Source organism: Erpetoichthys calabaricus, chromosome 8 (assembly GCF_900747795.2).
Source record: "Erpetoichthys calabaricus chromosome 8, fErpCal1.3, whole genome shotgun sequence".
In the NCBI taxonomy this organism is placed as follows: domain Eukaryota; kingdom Metazoa; phylum Chordata; class Cladistia; order Polypteriformes; family Polypteridae; genus Erpetoichthys; species Erpetoichthys calabaricus.
In genome coordinates, this window is record NC_041401.2 from 62,818,284 (window position 1) to 62,824,324 (window position 6,041).

The following is a 6,041-nucleotide window of genomic DNA, read 5'->3' on the forward strand; positions in this document are numbered from 1 at the left end:
TGGGTAGCGCTGCTGCCTCGCAGTTGGGAGATCTGGGGACCTGGGATCAATTCCCGGGTCCTCCCTGCGTGGAGTTTGCATGTTCTCCCCGTGTCTGCGTGGGTTTCCTCCGGGGGCTCCGGTTTCCTCCCACAGTCCAAAGACATGCAGGTTAGGTGGATTGGCGATTCTAAATTGGCCCTAGTGTGTGCTTGGTGTGTGGGTGTGTTTGTGTGTGTCCTGCGGTGGGTTGGCACCCTGCCCAGGATTGTTTCCTGCCTTGTGCCCTGTGTTGGCTGGGATTGGCTCCAGCAGACCCCCGTGACCCTGTGTTCGGATTCAGCGGGTTGGACAATGGATGGATGGATGAAATCCCTGGAATTTCCCTAAATAGTCCCAGGTATTCCTTACAACAGAACTGCCTACCAGAACTATAAATTCCATGTAGTCCTGAGGGAGTCAAAAACCTTGCAGTGCTAGCCTGATGTTACCATCTGTTTATCTGGAGAGCTGGTGGTTGCTCTAGCCAAGTCCTCCAGGCCTTATTTAACTAAACATCCCATTCCATCTCCACACAGGTTTTCAACACTTTGTCCAGAATGTGGTCCAGAACACATCCCAGAAGGGAGAACCTGATCAATAATAATAATTTATAATTTTGTTTTAATAAAGCGCCTTTCATAATCTAAGGACCTGGTACAAAGTACAACAAGAATAACTGAAAAGAAAAAACCTAAGGATGGTAGAAAAGGTTAACAAAACAGATTATTTAAGATTTAGGAAACAGAAGTGATTATTTTTAAAAACTGGTAGTGACTTGATTTCTCTGAGTTTCTGAGGAGGAGCATTCTGTAAGGATGGAGCTGAGATCCAGACGACTCTATCACCCACAGTACTCTTCCTAGTCTTAGGATTGGTACGTAGTGGACCAAGTTCAGATGATCACAGTTGGCAGGCAGGTACAGGTGGGAAAGATCAGCAAGGTAAGATGGAACTTGGGAAAAAGAACTATTTAGTATATTGCTTGTAGGGGGACAAAATACAGGTAGTCATTGTTTTATAAATGATATAGGCATGGGGTCCTTTGGAGATGAAGATGGTTTGTAACTATTAATCACTTTGATAATGTCAGTTGAATAAGCAGGATAAAAGGTACAGAAACAAGTACTTTGCTTATTAACAGACAGGATGTCTGAGAGTATGATTTACGGAAATCAGGTTTGATAACATTGCCACTGTTTGCCTTATTTAATTCAAAATTAAGATCCACATGCCTGTCCATAAAGAAGTGTAAACATTTTGTACACAGTTAAGGACTGGAGAAAGTGGCAGAATTATCATGAGTTTGGGTAACTTTATTAAATAAGCTGAATCAAAACTTTGGGGTGCAATTAATTTTGAAATATTGTGTTTTTTGCAGAGATGAATGCTTCCCTGTAGGCTTGGTGGTGTGCTCTGAGTGCCTCACAATATACTATACCTCCAGTTCAGTTTTTTTACAAATATGCTCAAGTTGGCATCTTTATGGAGCAGAGCTTATGATTATGCCAAGTGTTATGTTTCAGCCAGTATTCCCCCCATTAGTTCATTTTTTAACTTAGCATTGTTGTTCATTTAGTTTCTTTATGTCAAAATGCATTTTCTGTATATAATGTGCTTTGTGGGTAGTCCTCTAATAGGTGGAGCCACCTGACCATCACCATCAAGGGACCACCCTCAGCCCTGTATATCTGAGAAAAACCCACAGTCCCTTGTGGTTCATTGGATGCACTAGGTGGTTGGTGAGTTCTCCTGTGTTTATTGCTCTTATTGATTATAGTTTGATTTTCTGGATTTTTTTTTACTGTTTCTTGGATCCGTGTATTGGGAAATTGTTTGTCTTGGTCTGGCTTTAGCTTTTCAGGCAACCCCTGCTCTGCTTTTCTAAATTTGCAATTTATTCCAAATTGCCCTCTCATTACTAGCCAGGGATTGATGATAAGTAGGTATTTTGAGTCAATATTGGGACTTCTGTGCTTAGGAACTCTCTAATTCATTACACCAAGGAAATGAATAACCAAAATTAGCAATATGTGATTTAACGGGCCTCGCAGTTAGGAGACCCGGGTTCGCTTCCCGGGTCCACCCTGCGTGGAGTTTGCATGTTCTCCCCGTGTCTGCGTGGGTTTCCTCCGGGCACTCCGGTTTCCTCCCACAGTCCAAAGACATGCAGGTTAGGTGGATTGGTGATTCTAAATTGGCCCTAGTGTGTGCTTGGTGTGTGGGTGTGTTTGTGTGTGTCCTGCGGTGGGTTGGCACCCTGCCCAGGATTGGTTCCCTGCCTTGTGCCCTGTGTTGGCTGGGATTGGCTCCAGCAGACCCCCGTGACCCTGTGTTTGGATTCAGCGGGTTGGAAAATGGATGGATGGATGGATGATTTAACGGGAGCTGGAGTGTCCAGGGTGGAAGATAATAAAGCACTGTAGTTTGTAACTAGATCAGAGATTGAAAGAGTACAGCAGCCCCAGAAGGTTTAACCCTAACATCTTATGGATTTAATGTTTCTAAACAAAACAGTAAGCTTGCATTTAGCCAAAGCAGAGAGAGAGGTGAACATTGAAGAGAATGGCCTTGTGATCAGAAACTTCTAAATCAATACTGTTATGATTCAACCGGGTCTTTTGGCTCAAGTTAATTTTTGGTATATTTTATATTTTTGTTGATATTTAGTATGTTTCTATGTTTCATTATTTCTATTTTTTGTTGTTTTTATATGAAATTATATGTTTCTTTAATTATACTTCAATAATTTCATTGATAAATATTGTGTTTCTATGGGTTATGTAGTTCTCTTCTGTCCATTGTGTTTGTGTGTGGTACCCCAAGAGGCAAGGCCACCATGGCCCTGGCTTCTGGATTCTGGTTATGGGCTGTTTTTAGAACTTAGTGGATTGCACATTGAGAGGTTTTAAACTTAATATATTTTGAACTTTAAAAGCCAGTTTTCCCATTTTGAGGCCTTCTAGGCTGAAGCTGGCTGGGTTAGGGTGAGACTATTCTGGGCTGGCCAGTGAAGGTCCTAGCCTGTTTTAGTGTTTATTTGGAAGAATTACTCCATTTTCACAATGGTCCTTACTCCAAATCTTAACAAATATAAGTTATAGTTGTAGAATTCTGCTCTGCAGCATAAACTAAATTTTAAATATGACATTGAGTGTGAGTAGTGTAGCAGTTCATGTTCCGATCCACCTCTTGAACCCTCAGGTACCACTCCAAACACCGGGTAAAAGTACTATTATTATTTATTAAATAATAATCACATGCACAAAGCAACCTCCACTCCACACTATTCATACAATAAATCAACTCTTCACTAATCACAATACTCTCTCTCCTCCACTCCCAGACACTTAGCCACCCTACCTCCCAGCTCAGCTCAATGTCTGGGCTTTCCCAGAGTCCTTTATACCCCCTGACTCGGAGGTGTTTCTGTTCCATTACCCACAAGTCCTTATTCCTTCCCGGTCAGGGTAAACAGTCCTTATCTTCAACCCGGGAGCATGTTGTTTCTTCCTGTCATGGGATTATGATGCACTTCCGGGTTATAAGGCATTTATGAGTCCATGAGCCTCTCTACAGCGACTCCCGGTGGTCCCCAAGGTATCCAGCAGGGCTGTGCATAAAAACTACATAGTCCATGAGGCCCTGCTGGAATTCGGGGCCCGTCCATGCTGTTGGGAGAGCTCCTCCTGGCGGCCTGGGGGTGAGGGCCGGAATATGAAGCCGGCCATCCATCACAGTAGGAAATGTAACCAATTGCAAGAGATCAAAATACTCTAACGAAGGTAACAAATCAGCTCTAAAAGTACAATAAAAAGAATGAATATAAAATTTAAAAACACAGCATTGTGTGAAACCTGTGTGCAAATATGAGGCTGATGATAAATTATTTGAATATTTGGCTTCTGTGAGTTTTCTCTTCTCGTAACATTTATTTCTACAGCACATTTTCATACAAACAATGTAGCTCAAAGTGCTTTACAAGATGTCAAAGAAGTGATTACATAAAATTAGATAAGAAAAAATATGCACACTTATATAAGACAGATATATAATTAACAGAAATAGAGTCGTTAAATATAGAAGTCTCTGTATTTAGAGTCCCTAAATTACAGTTCAGAGTTGGTGGCCAGAATGAACAGAAAAAAAAACTCCAGTTAAGTTAGGGAAAAAAAGTAAAATCTGTAGGGATTCCAGGCCAGAAGACCACCCTCCCCCTACTGAGCATTCTACCTAAAAGAAATGTTCTTAAGTAGTTCTTTATTCTTCACAAAGCAAAGACACACGTTTACATAGATTAATGGCATCTTAATTGCCCTTGTGCTAGTGTAGGCAGTGTGCACTTTTATGCTGCAGCAAACAGTGTCATTTTCTCGTCACTCCTCATGGAGTGGATGTAGAGGTGGTCCACTCTGACAAGTACTGTGGGGTCCAAATCAATGACAGGTTGGACTGGTCTCAGAACACAGAAGAGCTATATAAGAAAGGGCAGATCAGGCTCTTCTTCCTTAGGAGACTGTATTCTTATAATGAGGGGAGTGACATCATTCACAAATTCTACAATTCTGTGATGGCCAGTGGGATATTCTACACTGTGGTGTGCTGATCTGGAAACATCACTTCAAGAGAGGCTCATCAATTCAACAAGCTAATTGAAAAGGGCAGCCTTAGGTATGGGACACACTCTGGACCCCCCCCCCCCCAAAACTGAGTGGCATTATGAACAATGCTGCACATCTTCTCTGTGACATGCTAACACTGACATCTTTCAGCCAACAACTGGAGTTGTAACTCAGAGGAACTATATAGATCAGACTCTTTTCTTATGATATTATGTTCCTTTATTCTACATATTCTATAACCCTGTGATGGCCAGTGTAATTTTTCTGTGTTATTTAGTGCTGGTCTGGTAACATCACTTCAGAAGAGGCCCACCAAATTAATAAGCTAATTAAAAAGCGAGACTCACTTATAAGATGCACTCTTGACCCTACAGAGATAGAAGTGGAGGAGAGAATGAAGGCAAAACCCTGGGGTTGGAATTACCGGAGTGGTGTGTGGTCAGTTATCAGGGTAAACTCACGGCCCAACAGATAGTATCAGAGCTGAGTGAAGGCCCATTCAGTGGTGAGGGCTTCCCATTCATTCGCTGCCTACCTCATCTCCTAGTCTAACAGTTTCTGGTTGAGGAACATGACAAGGTGTTCAGTGCCGTTGACAACTTGGCTCAACACAACAATGTCAGAAGCACCAATCTGGAGGAAGAAAGAGAGGGAAAGGTTAGGTGATCGTAGAACAGGAACTGATAAAGGCTGTTTTCAGGTCACTGAATGCAGCTTTGGCATCAGGGTTCTATACCACAGTGTTAGGTGCCTTCTTCCTTGTGAGGGCTGTCAAGGGCACAGCTCTTTCTGAAAACCGGGGTACAAACCTGTAGTTCTACCCTACTAGTCCTAGGAAAGCCTGTATCTGCCTCTTTGTTTATGGCAAAGGCTAGTCCAGAATGGCTGCAACCATGGACCATGGAGGCTTGCTTCAACCATGTAACTTAAATTCTTAGCTTTGGACAACCTGAAATAGCACTTTTTGGGATTGATCCACAAGCTGGTATCACTTGGTGAGTGTAGGATGGTCAAGTCATGCTGCAGATGTTCCTCCCATGAGCCAGAATAAATGCAATCTCATCAATGTAGGCTGCACTATAGACAGTGTGGGACTAAAGAGCACTCTATGCACCAGGTGCTGGAAGATCACTGAGGTCCAAAATGGAGGACACATTACTGCTAGCGGTCACTAGGGGTACTAAAAGCAGTCTTTTTTTTAGCTGAGTCCGTCAGTGGGATCTGTTAATTGTCTTTGGTCATATCAAGGATGGACAGATACCTAACGCAACCAAGGAGTTCCAGAAGGTCATCTACTCTCAATATGGGGAAGGCATCGGCACAAGGAGACCTGGTTCAGCTGACGGAAGTTGTTGCAGAAACGCCAACTCCCATTGGGCTTGGCTACTAACACAATAGGTC